The sequence below is a fragment of the Miscanthus floridulus genome, chromosome 17 (genome assembly GCF_019320115.1).
Source record: "Miscanthus floridulus cultivar M001 chromosome 17, ASM1932011v1, whole genome shotgun sequence".
NCBI lineage: Eukaryota > Viridiplantae > Streptophyta > Magnoliopsida > Poales > Poaceae > Miscanthus > Miscanthus floridulus.
Window position 1 is genome coordinate 8866116 of NC_089596.1, and position 13628 is coordinate 8879743.

Genomic DNA, 13628 nt, shown 5'->3' on the forward strand with positions numbered 1-13628 from the left:
CTAGATGCAATAATTGTAACATACAAAAAAAAGACAGCTGAAACACTTAAAACATGTGTCTGAAACACTAGCAAAAACACTTGAAAACTATTGCAAAACATACGCAACATCCAGATAAAACACTTACAATATACGTCTGAAACAGCTAAAACACGTGCAATATACGCCTAAAACACTTGCAAAACGCCTGAAAACACTTGAAAGTCGGTGCAAGCATATGCAATATACAAATAAAACACTTGCAACATATGCGTGAAACACATATGCAACATCTCGATCAAACGCTTGCAACATATGTCAAATAAATGAAACATTTGGAACAGGCGCTTGCAACATGTGTGTATAGCCATTGCAACATATATAAGATCCCAATCTATTTTTGCAACATCCATGTGAAACACTCGCAACATAACTCTGAAATATTTAAAACATACACTTGCAACAAGCGCTTTTAGTGCAACATCTCCTTGCTGCTTGCCGCGCATGGAGGGAGCACAGCTATGCACGCGCCCCGGATGCGCCAAGCCACCATGCAGTTGTCGTCCAAGATCATCCACGAGTAGGCCAACCATTAGCATGGGTAGCGCATAGGACATCTATGCGAGGAGGGGTAGGAGGCGCATTAAGGCAGCCAGCACAGAACGATGCATAACAAATAGGAGGGCCGCGCGACTGCGTACGCTTGTGGTTGAGGAGTTCATCTACTACGTGCCGCCTGCTGGAGGGCTGTGCTATGGGGCGGCGGAGGAAGCGGTCGAAGAGGCAGCCACATCAGGTACAAGAGCAAGGCGAGGATGACGCAAGGGCCCGGAGGAAGATGGGTGGCCACGACAGACAGGAGGCATGATGGAGAGGGAGGAAGGCGAGCGGCCGTGCTTGGGCACGGTGGAGATGCTAGCCGGTGGGCGCTCGGACGCCGTGGAGAATTGAATGCCGAGGCGGCATAACGGAGCACAGTTGTGGCGCTGCGGTGATTTTTTTGAGAAATTGTATGACTGGAGAGTCTTCTGAGAAACGAGTGGACGAGCGGATAGGATATAGGATAGGAGGAGGTTATTAGGCTGGAGTCGTGGCTCACCAGCAGGAGCCTCTGGATGGACGTACGGACTCTGAAAGTTTTGTAGGCTGTGTGAATACGGAAGGGCCAAGAGTTCTTTCAAGATGGACGTATAATTAGATGATATTGAAAACTATAAAAAACATCATTTATATATGCAAAAAATAAATAAATCTGCCAACGTGCCTCAAGCATAGCATTAATTTGGGCTAATTTTACAAGCAAACAAGAACCGGAGACGCTCAACGGTTGGCTTGCAGGTAATAATTAATGAACAAAACAGGTTAACTGATCGATTGATGGATCTACCTCGCACCAATCGATCACTTGACCTCTCCATATGCAGGTTATATCAACTGAATAATCTCTCTACGATTCTCTAACAATAATTAAGCAGGAGCAATAATGAAACGATCCCGATTTCCACAAAGGGAAATCCACAGATTCGAAGTATAACGCGATAACGTGATTGTCCCAGGTGATCATCCCATCACATTATCAAATAACACTTGATATCACAGTCATACATCGAATACCTGTCTTAAATAGAGTACAAATAGCAAGGTTTACTCATTATTATATCGCCACTTGGCGGAATCACTCAGAGCATGCAACAACTAGAACAACATCAAGTAGAACGGCAGTGGGCGTCGACTCCATCTTCACGAACTGAACTTGAGAGTAGGAACAAGACCTCTAATACACTCAACCATCTCCCTGGTAGTCGTACTCAGACTCAGAACCTGCCAAACAATTATCAGTATGATTTGTACTGGCCACTGGCTCCCACCCTATGTGTTTGCTTTGTGGTAGTGGAATGCAAGGGTAGAGCAAAAGACCTATTTAGCTATAGTTTCCTATGCGAGTATGTCAAGTTTTAATAACAATTCATCAAGTTTTAACCCATCTCATCCACATGTTCTCCCATCCCATCACACACATCTCACCACTCTCACACTCTCTAGGCGACAAGGATGACTCCCTCTCATGCCTTGCCTCATCAGCCAAAGCCGAAATCCAACACAAGAACCTAGGGGGGACAGAAGAAAGGACTCCACTCACTAATCAAGGGAAGCGTAGGTCATATGAATATCCATATCCGAGGACGCAGCTATACGTATAGATCGATCAACTCTGCAGAGCGTGTACACCTAGAACCACAAGATCACCATCATCGGCAGTGCCCCGCCTAGGCTGATACCGACTGCCTCCCAACCGGTATGGTGCCACCCTTCCACTTAGCCCTGGGCCACCCCGGAGTCCACCAAAACGCTGAGACTATGAGACGTAGTACCGGGCCCCCAAAGGTCACTGCACTGTCTTAGGAGGGTGTGGGCCATATACCCGTACCTCCCTACACTATCCACTTCCAACCTAGCAGTAGTGGCATCATCCTAGTTGGTCGGGTAACCATCCCCCGCCCATTCAGGAGCGAGTGGTGTGTACGTAGGGTCCTATGATCCGGTTCTCTCGACATACCAGTCCTTAGGGGGACCGGACATGATATCTTCTCAAAGGGGATAACCAACACCCCGTGCCTCGATGGCACCTCCATCCTAGGGGTTCATCCCATAAAGATACTCCGCCCCGGGATCTCCTCATCTCACATGCACCCGCCACAGGTACCTCTCGTAGAGAATGCCCAAGTCACACCCCCCAGCAAGACTTGTCCAACGACTCATCGTAAGATCCTGCCCGATCGACTCAACCCTCACCACACACCCAAGACGCATGCCAAGATCTCCCCGGTTGTTACCACATTATCGGCACCAAGTGCCTTAACCACTCACAAACAACCCTCCACCAAGCATCACATCACAGATATAATGCGTAGTAGAAGCAGTAGCAAGTAAGTAAGCGAGCGTCTAGCCTAACAGTGGGTGTGCAAGGGTATGGGTTGCGACAAGGTAATGGCTTACAAGCAATTCTACCATGCAACCTATCACAGATCATTGCCGAAAAGTAAAGCACTAGCATCTACATTATAGCATGCCTACTAGGATTCTATGAGGTTGGGTGGGACATGGCACCTAGCAGGTCGTCTCCAAGCTCCTCAGTGTAGTCAGGGTCGTACTCCTCATTCCGCGGCTCCTCCGGGTTTATCAAACGAGACATATAGCCATGATAAGAGACTCCTATAGATGATCATAAAGAAGCAAAGGAAATTCAAAAGATCCAAAAGCACTCAAACATAAGCCTATGACGTAGAGCTTATTTTTAGAAAAATTTGGACTCTAGTTTCATATTTTTCTGAAGTCGTATGAATTTTCTAAGTTTAAATCATATTTTGAAAAAGAAAAAGAATTAGATAAAATCAGGGGCTGACATGTGGCATGCGGTGATCGAACGAGGCGGCTGAGTCACTGACAGGTGGGGTTGGTCAACGGTCAGTGTTGACTGGGCTCAGACTGGGCCTAGCGGGCTAGATTTGGGTCGGCCCGGCCCAGACACGTGTCTTCTTCCCAGGTCAGCCACATGGCACTGGCAGGCTGCCAACGGGTTCACGCCCACGGGCGTGGCTCACGGTGGTCTACGCGATGCGGGTCTATGGACCATAGGCACGGTCCATGGTTGACCGTGTCCACCCTCCTTCCTCCTTCTTTGGCTTAGGGTGCACTGAGTGCATCGAGTGGCAACGGGGGTGTGGCGACTCCTTCTCCCGACGTGGTGGCGTTCTCACCGGCGGTGAGCTCACGTGCCAGCATGCTACGGTGGCTTGGCAAGGAAGTTAAGGGGCTCGTTGTGATCGTGGGCTCAAAACGAGCCCACCGAGGGGTCAAAGGTGGCACCTTGGGGCTTCTGCCGCCCGGCAATGGCTCTATGGCGGGCGGCGGTGGCGCGGGATCAACGACGAAGTCTCTCATGGCGTCAGCAAAGCTTCGGCGAACTTCGTTGGCCTCCTTGTGCTTCGGCGAGCTCAACTACGACGCTAGGTGCGGCTAAGGGGCTCGACCGGGGCTAGTCATGGCGGCGGCTGCTCGGCGGCGACGGCGAGCCACGGCGAGGTGGTTGCGCACCCGATTGGGGCCAAAAGAGGCGCCTTTCCTAAGATTAGAGTCACGGGCAAGCCAAGGAAGGCGGCGCTGGTGACCAATTCATGCAACGGAGTCCGCCCCGTGGTGGCGGTCACGACGGAGCTCTGGCAATCTCTTGGCTCAGAGGAACTTAGGGGTAGGGTAGGTCCTAGGCTCATCCATCAACATGGCTACATGCGTGGGGTGACGGCGGACATCATTGGCCCCTCCTCGCGTCGCGAGGCGGCCAGAAGCGACGGGAACGCAGGCGGCACGGCGGTGGCTTGGGGGTGCGGTGACTCCGATGGAGCAAAGACGACCAGCAGCTCTATGGTTGTAATAGGTCAGCCACCTAGGCAGCTAGGCTCATGAGATCACGACGGTCGTCATTGGCCTATCCCCGATCTTCGAGGTGGTTGGGATCGGCAGGAACACGATGGCGACATGGGAGGTGGAAGCTCCGACGAGGCGGAACGAGGCCAACAGCTCCCGAGGGTCCTCTCCTCCTTCAACCTAGCGCACGTCGTGTTCCTTGGTGAGGCAAAGCTTGCCGTGGTGGTCTTTCTACCTCTGCCGGCTCGACGTGGCTGGAATGGGGTGGTGGCATGGTGGACTCCGTCCATGGCAACCGCGGCGGGTGCGACATGTAGGTGCGGCGTTCTCGAGCACTAGTGGCTCGGTAAGGCCAGTCCTTGGATCGTGTGCATGTGTGCGTGTGTGTAGTGCATCACAACGGTGAAAAGACTGGCCTTTGGCCCTACCAAGGGGGAGAACACAGCGGCACAACCATGGCGTGTCCACGGCAAGCACGGGCTAGCGACGTAGGAGCTCACCGTGGTGGTGGGGGTAGGTAGGATGGTGATGCGGTGGTGAGTTAAGGTCGTGGCGAGTCGGGGCAGTGTAGGAAGAACCATGATGTTGGTGTAGTCGATTGGGGCGGTGTCCTCTGCTTCGGCGACTCCGACGGCTCAGTCCTCCTCCTTTCCCCTTCTCTCTCCTTCTCCTCCCTTCTCTGGACTTGGGCGTGGTAGGTGGGTAGCCACAGAGTGGCGGTGGGCGATGGGAGAGCGCTAGGGCAATGGAGGAGGGGTTCTTATAGTCGGGCGGTGGCCATGGCGCTCGGCGGATGGCGGGGAGAGGTGGAAGGCCACGTGTAGTGTGATCAAGCCCCCTAGGCTAGGGTTTTGGGGTACGCGGTGTGGTTGCGCGCCCGCTGGCGCAACGAATTCGAAACCCCGACGGTCAAAAAGGTGAACAAGGCGGCGTCAGCAGTGCGGGGCCGCGGTGGCAACATCAGCATGGCGCGACGCGGTTTGGGGAGGTGTGGGAGTGCCGCGGATCATGGACGTGGCGTCCATCCGTGCGCCCTCGTCCAACGGCTTGGAAACGGGCAGCGGGGATGCGAGGCAAGGCCTCGGATGCTCGCCGGTGAGGTGCTCTGCCTCGGCGGGGAAAAAGCAGAGGAGGGGAAAAGGTGGGGGATGACAGGCGGGTCCCGCCCGTCAGCAGCATGTGGAAGGCGACGGTGTCCGTGTCGCCACGTGGCGCGGGCCGTTGCAGGGCCGTGCGGCTGCGCGCGCCCGTGCGGGCACGGGCAGGGTGCTGGGCCGCGTCTGCTGGGCCGGTGGCGGCGAGTTGGGCTGCTTTGGCCTTTTTCCATTGTCTCCTTTTTCCAAACCCTTTTCTATTTCGTATTTCCATTCTATGCTATACCTTGGGCTCCTATGCATGTATACATGTGTTGCCAAGCATGTACACATCTTTATGGGGTCCACTAGGGGTCAACTAGGGTATTAGGGTCAATGCAGGGTTGGCAACACACACAACAAGTTTGTTAAATTGTTTACTTGATTTTATTTCATCATATAAAATCATGAAGAAACAACTCACAAGTTGTTTAATGTGCAAATGCTCAATCATGCTAACTTGGGATCTACTTGTGCAATTATAAGGGTGGTTTCCTATTATGCACACTCACCGTGTATGGGTTTTGTTAGAAAAAAATTTTAAATTCAGATTTTTTGTTCTAGAAAAAACCCGGGTTGTTACAAATAACATATGTAGTTTTTCTTTGTTTCTTAACTCTGTTAGTTTTACTTTCTTTCTGCTTTTTGGGCACCCTGTACCTGTGTTTTTTCAATAAAATTCCTGTAGGGGCTTTCTGCCCCTCTAGTTTCATAAAAAAAGAGATGAGCTTATTAACCGATACTAGCTATAGTTGTCGACGAGAGGAGAAGAATACATGTTCTGAAGAAGACGTGGTGGCCGGAGGTTAATTATTGCACTGCTCACTGAGTGTCAATAACAGTGCCAGCTACGCGTACTGAAGCTGCTGACTATTTGGCTGCAAGCGAGATGTTTCTGCAGCGTTGCTATCTTTCCTTTCCTTGTTTTTTTTTCTGGCTGTTGGGGCCAATGCAGGGCCCACCTCCTCTTGTGCCTCGTGCGTAAATACATTGTTGAGCGGTGTGGAGCAGCTACGATTTTTGGTACCATCCATTAACATTTTCTTTTTCTTTTTTGCTTGTGCTTAGCGAGCTAGCTAGCTAAAGGCTAATAATCCTGATGAACACACATCCTGCCTGCAGCTAGCAGCTCTCTATAAATACCTCACCGGCCGGTGCATACTCGCTTCATATAACCAGCAGCAGTACAAGAAAGCACGATAACAAACAGCACTTGCCCGTGAGTGTGCCTTTCTATACCTTACGTTTTTGCAATAATACAGTACTAGTAGTAGTTCGTAAATTTCCTTTCAGATCACACAGGCCAGAGCATCATCATCAATTGATTTGCAGCTCTCGACCGACGACGACCACCATGAGCTCCACGGCTGCGGCAGCGGCGAGCGGCTCCAAGACGTCGTGGACGGAGGTGGTCGGGCTGAGCGTGGAGGAAGCCAAGAAGGTGATCCTCAAGGACAAGCCCGACGCCGACATCGTCGTGCTGCCCGTCGGCTCGCCGGTGACCACGGATTATCGCCCTGACCGCGTCCGCATCTTCGTCGATACCGTCGCCCAGACGCCCCATGTCAGCTGATAAAGAGGCTGGCTGATGATGCATAGCTAGCTTCGGTTCCTTCCTTCCTACAGAAGTGAATATTCTATAAAAATGAATAACTCGGACATGCTATGTATTCCTGTCCGTGTATCTGCCGAATAATGAATGTGGTATGTGTACGTGTTTCTTTCCTATAAATTATTACTAAATAATGTCATCGTTCTTGCAGCCGTCCATCCTTGCACGAATGAATATATGAAAGGGGATTGGTTGTTTGTTTTCACTTTCTTTCATTAAAAAAACAGCTGTTCAACATATTTGAATCCTGGTTGTCTCAAGAGCTAAAGTGATCTGAAATTTAGTGAATAAACTTTAGACCATGGGAAATCCAAACAGACTTTTGTCTGTACGTTCTCTAAAAGTTTTGTAGGCTGTGCGAATTTTTTTGATACGCACAGGGCAAGGGTTTTCATGATGGTATATCAACTTGAAGTAGCTGGTGATTGTCACGAACCAACAAGTATTACTCAACGATTGGACACTGAGTAGCACACACACAATGGGTTCTGGAAGGTTCTAGATACAAGGAAACGCATACACATGAAGTATAGAACAAGGAAAAGGAGAAAGGGATAGATCGAGCATATGCTCGCCTGGAGCTCTTGCTGCCACCGCCGAATTTAGATTCTCTGGTCATCCGACACGTACCCTCCGCGTCATGGGCGGATCCAGCAGGGGGGGGGGGGGGGGGGGGGGGCTCAAGCCCCCCTTACCCATACCGAAGCAGTGCAAATTACTGTAGAGCCTCTATGAATTTTTAGGCAAAGTTCCAAGTGTAGGGGGGCTGAGACTTAAGATCGAGCTGTAATGTTGTTCAGTCCCCCCTAAAATATTTTCTGGATCCGCCGCTGCTCCGCGTTGATGCTCACTGTCCTTCTGTACAACAAGTTGCTACTATAGTTCTATGGGCCAACCGGCCAAATCAAGCCCAGTGCAAACTCCATCACGTGTTGAACGGCCCAAAGGATAACCCATGAGCAGGTCCATGACAGTGATATTGAAAGTTAACAAAAACTACATTTTTGCTCAAAAAACAAAAACAAAAACTACATTTATGGAAGAAAAATTCTGCCACCGTGCCACAAAGCATAGCATTTGGGGTCAATTAGCAAGACAGTTTAAGTGGTCGGTCGATAGATTCGCGGTCGGTTACTTGGTTTCTCCATATGCAGGTTAACTGAATAATCTCTCTCTAGCTAGGATAGATCTTGTAATAATTTAGCAGGAGCAACTATATGTAGCTAAAGATGAGCTGATCCTAGACTAGCTAGTTGTCGACGAGGAGAAGAATATAACGAGAAAAACATGGAGGGACTGTGGGTCACTCCTAGCCTCTAGCCCTCGCTGGTAAACACGGGGGGAGAGACCGAGGGTTTCCCACTGGGAAGGGGCAGAGCGGTACCGAAGGAACGATCAAGCGAGGGTATCAGGGAGAGAGGTGGCGGAAAAATGCGGATTAATTGCCCATTAATTTGTTCGGAAAAGATTCAACCACCTTCTTACAGGAGCGCCCTGGGTATTTATAGATCATACCGGAGGCAAGGTGGAATTACATTAGGGTTAGACTTCGGAGGCTAGGCGCCGTACACAATCCAAGGGTACGGCGGTAATCTTCTCCCTATGGCCAACAACTCCCGAACTCCATCGCCCCAGTGGGACCGACACCGCTCTCGGGATGGCCTCCTCCCATGGTGGGTGGCAACCTTCGCCGCCTGCAGCGAGGGTCCGCCCTCCGCCGCCATCCTTCGCTAGACTCTGGTCATGCTTCCTTGACTTAGTTGACCCCCGAGGGCGCCACCTAAACACGAGGGGAAGGCACAATGGACAAGAAACCCCCGCTGCGAGGGTTAGTATTCGCAACGTGGGAGGTTAGCTTGGTTGGCTGCTAGTCGAGGGCTAGGGGAGGAGCGGTGCCGGGGGCACCTCCCCCCCAACAGTAGCCCCTCGAGGATTGGGCCCAGCGTGATGGGTTGGAGCAACGTAAATATCTAGGGAAGGGGCAGGCAAAGGTACTTAGTCTACGGCCTGGCCCAGCGACGCCCCGTTTGTGCTCGACTGCTACTGGGCTTTTGTTACTTTTTTGGTTTAGCTGGGCTTAGTTTGTGGTTTAATCTGTTGTGCGATTTGTCGGGGGCTGTGTTCGCCGTCCCTTTTTCGCGAGATGTGATGCTGTCTCTTGGTTCCTGTTTTCTCAGGATATGGGATACCCGCATTCCTTAGATGAGAGGGTTGGGTGCCTATAAATAGTTGTGGTAGGTTTAGGGTTTCTCATTGCTGCACCGTTTGTTTGTTGGCTACTTGTTGTTACTGTGATTGCTTAGCGATGGTTGATTTTTTGCGAGGGTTGCTTTTGTGTGAGGGTTTGTGCTTTGCTAGCTTCCTCTGTCTCTCCGTGCTTGTTAAGGTACTTATTGATTTCTTGTGCTTGGAGTCCTTTTTGGTCTTGTCTTTACTAATGAGTTTGTTGGCTACTTGTTTTTGTAGTTCGATGGCTCGTGTGAAGAAAACCGCGAAGCCTGTTGACAACTTGGAAGTCGCTGATTCTGCCTCGGATGCTGCAGTGAGCTTTGAGTTTGGTCTTTCGAGGGTTACCTCGAGTGATTTGGACGAGTTCGCGAAGGCTGGTTGGTTCAGTCGTGATCTTGCAAGGCCAGGAGAGGTTGTTCCCGACCCTCATGAAGATGAGGTTGTTGTTTACAAGGAGTTCTTCTTGGCTGGGCTGAGGTTTTCATCGCATCCTCTTATTGTTGGAGTGTTGAAGAGGTTCAACCTTAAGTTTCACCAGTTGAACCCCTCTAGTTTTGTGAAGCTCAGTGTCTACGTTTGGGGCTGTAAGTTCCAAGGTGTTGAGCCAGATCTTGAGGGCTTCATTTGACTTGACCAGGTTCATCCATAGCCCTAGAAGATAACTGTTGAGGGTAAAACCGTGCATTTGCAGTTTGGGGTTTATACCTTCGTCTACCGTCATGAAGCAAAGGTTCCTGTTCAAGCTCAGAAGAACAAGTGGGCTTCGCCTTGGACGGGAAACTGGTTCTATGTTAGGTTGGAGGGTGAGCCCAGTCTTTGTGGGAAGTTGATGAGGCTTGATACCGTGACTGCTGATGGTGTCATGACTGATGGTTGTGCCGCCGCTGTGGATGTGCTCAGGATTTTGTGGCATCATCAGTGTGCGCACGACTTGGTTGAAGAATTTGTTTGCACAAAGGTTTTGCCTTTGAGGGCCAATCAAGCTTGGTTTGTGGTTAAGGATGATGAAAGGTATCGGGAACGTGGTTTGAAGGGGCTCGGTGTGAATGCTAAGCTAGCTTGGGTGAAGGTGCTTCAAAAGAGTAACTCTTCCACGGCTGGGGTCAAGGCTGTGTTCAAGAGGGTTTCTGAGGCGGTTGAGGAGCTCATTGGGTCTCTTAGGGAATACTGAGACTAAGGCGATAAGGATCGCCTTGGCTGATCGTCATCGTGTTAATCGATCCTTCGATTTACTTGGGTTGACATACCTTGATTGGCTGTAGGTTGATTTGAAAGAGGCCGAGGATGGCAAGAAGAGGAAGAGGGCCAAAGCAAGTGATAAGCTTATTATCATGTCCAAGCGGGGTGGGCGCGACTGTGGGCACGCTGGCAGACCTAAGGTTGATAGAGTTATAGCAGCGAAGATTCTTGCCTCAATGGTTGGCTCACCAGTCATGGTAGCGAAGACGGTATCCGTGACTTTGCTGGCGGTGTGGTAGAGTGCGGTTGGGGGGTTTCTTCTTGGCTGTAAGATGCCTAGCATTTCCAGCCTACCTATTTTGCAAGTGATTTATGATGACGATGATGATGAGGAAGATGAGGAGAAAGAGGGGAGCGAGGGCTCTGAAGAGGTCAAAGTTGATGGGTCCATCTCTTCTAGCAGTAGTAGTGGGTCTGATGGTGGCGAGGATGATGATGTGGAGAATGATGATGGGCACGATGAGTCGAAGAACCCTCAACCTGTCGAGTCTATGGAGCTTGGGTTGCAGGGTGGTGAAGCTGATGAAGAGCGGGAGATTGAATCATGCCCGGCTAGAGCTAGATTGATGCCTCGACGTCGCCGCGTGTATATGATAAGAGAGGGTCATGAGGTCGCTACAGATGAGGATGAGCCAGGTGCCGGTTTTGGAAAGCATGCTCTTGGCGAGGCCAGCCGCAGTGGCTTAAGGCATTTTGTCGTCGCCTACGGCGCTAATGAGTCGAAGATTGATCTATTCACCAGTCTGGACCTCTGCGATTGTCACTTGGTTGGGACCGAGGAGGAGCGTCGATTCATGGCCAGCACGTATCGCTGGATTTGCATGCCGGAGGAGGAGTTTTTATTATCGAATGAGACTATGGACCATTTGATAGAGGACCTAGAGATGGCTGGCGTTAGAGCCATTATGCTCACCCACGCTATGCGTTGGCGCCATGGTCACGTCGAGACTGAGCTCCAGGAGCAGGTGTCAGTGCTCGAAAAGGCAAAGGTTGATTTGTAGACCGAAAACAAGGGGTTGAAGAGGCAGGTTGAGTCGCTAGAAGCGACCATTGAGAAAAATAAAGCTTTGTTGGATGACGCACAAGCGCTGTTGGGCCGCAATCTTGACCTTCGTGTGGATTTGAAGAAGAGAGATGAGGACCTGAATGAGTCTGACTGATTCTCGCAGAAGGGCCGAGGTAGCTCATAAGGAGGCTGAGGAATTGGTGAAGAAGAATGCCAAGAGGCTGGAGGATTCATGTGCCGGCTTGCTTGTCTATATGTAGGAGGTGAAGGTTGCCTTAGATGCTGTTTTTTTCTAAGGGTGGCATGGAGCAGAGCGTGGTGTTGCCCGATGCTGAATCCTGTGCAACATTTTCAGCATGGCTTCAGGCGAAGCTTGGCCAGTTTGCTCAACTGCTTAATAACAGTTTCTGATTTTGGAGCTTATGGGGCTACCCTCGCCGTTGCATGGTCTTTTCAAGCTGCAGATGTGATCATCTAAAGAGGCTGGGGCGTGTCAACCATAACTTTCCCAGCCTCGACGATGTGCGAGGTGCTTCTAGGGGACCGCCTTTGCAAAAATGTTGTCGGCCCTGTTCTTGACGAAGTTCTAGATGGAAGGCAGGGGTCGAGCTCTTGCTTTTGATGAGGCAGCGTCTGGTATCCACAAGGTATGATAGGGCTTTTATTTTATTGCTTTCTCCCCTTTTTGTTGGTTAGTTTTTAATTTGTTACTTTTGGTTTTTGTTTGTTTTGTTAGCTGACCCAGCCTTGGGATCCTACGAGCTTTGCTACTGGTACCAGCAAAGCGGGGACTTCTTTGACCAGCGCGAGGGTTCTGGTGTCTGCCGCTGGTGAGGGAACTGCCAGTGAGGCTAGAGCTGGGGCGGCCCATGAGGATGTTGAATCTAGCCAAGGAACCGAGGAAGGACAAGTCAGTGGTGTGTCCATAGTTGTTGCCTTGGATGTTGATACGACGGGGCAGGTTTGATGAGTGGGTGCGTCGTAGTTAAGACGGTGATACTTTTGGGATACATTTGGTTCACCCCTTGTGGGGGTAAACTTTTGATTGGTGTTTAAGTGTTGCCTTCAATGTGCAGGTTCCTGCAGGACCTGCGCGTGAAGTGCTAGATGTTTTGCCCCTGAGGATGAATCGTTAGGATGCATTTATTTCTGGTGCATCTTGGATGCACGCTAAATCCAAGTTTCCATTGTTGTCCTTCGATCATTTTTGGTGGACGAAGGTAGGTTTGTATGACAAGAAGAATCACGAGGCGCTTAGTTTTTGGCTAAATGTTGATCTCACGGATCACCAGTCTGAGTGGATGCTTTTTGGTTCGGGGTCTATTTTGGGGGTGCTTGACGATATTAGCGACCAAGATGTCGTAGACTATATTTATGGGTGTGGGAATTTGGGCCTTGACGACTGAGTGTAATTTGAGAGTTCCGAAGCCAGAGCCATTGGAGCTCGGCGAACAGTGATTTTTGGCAGATGTATCGTGCGAGGCTTCTGGAGGGTGATTTACCTATGGTTCCCGTGGGGCCTATTCTTTGGGGGCCAATTGTGGAGAATCGAGGGCTTGAGGGAGGAGAGGGTTTGTAGGTTGTTGTGGATGATGTAGCCGAATTTGTGGAGAGTGTGGCGGTTGAATTGGTGGATAGTGTACTTGAAGATGTAGTCATGGAGATGGCAGGAAGAGGTTGTGTGTGAGGTATGTTTCGAAGAAGATGCTCCCAACACCTGGGAGTACCGCCACCGAGGGGCGGCTTAAAGTTTGTTTTTGTTTGTTCTATTGTTGCTGGGTCTGTTGTAAGCATGACATTTTGCTGAAGACCCCATCGAGGGTTTCTATTGTTGTAATTATGACTTATTTTTATCTCTACTTAGTTGTTGTGTCGAGGCATGATGCAATTTTTGGCCGACCTTCGTTCAATGTTTTGGTACGTGGCGATTTTGTTTTGAATTTGCGGCGTGTAGCGACGCCCCCCTCCCGGCTTTGGTGAGGCTCATTGCTTTTGTTTCAAAACC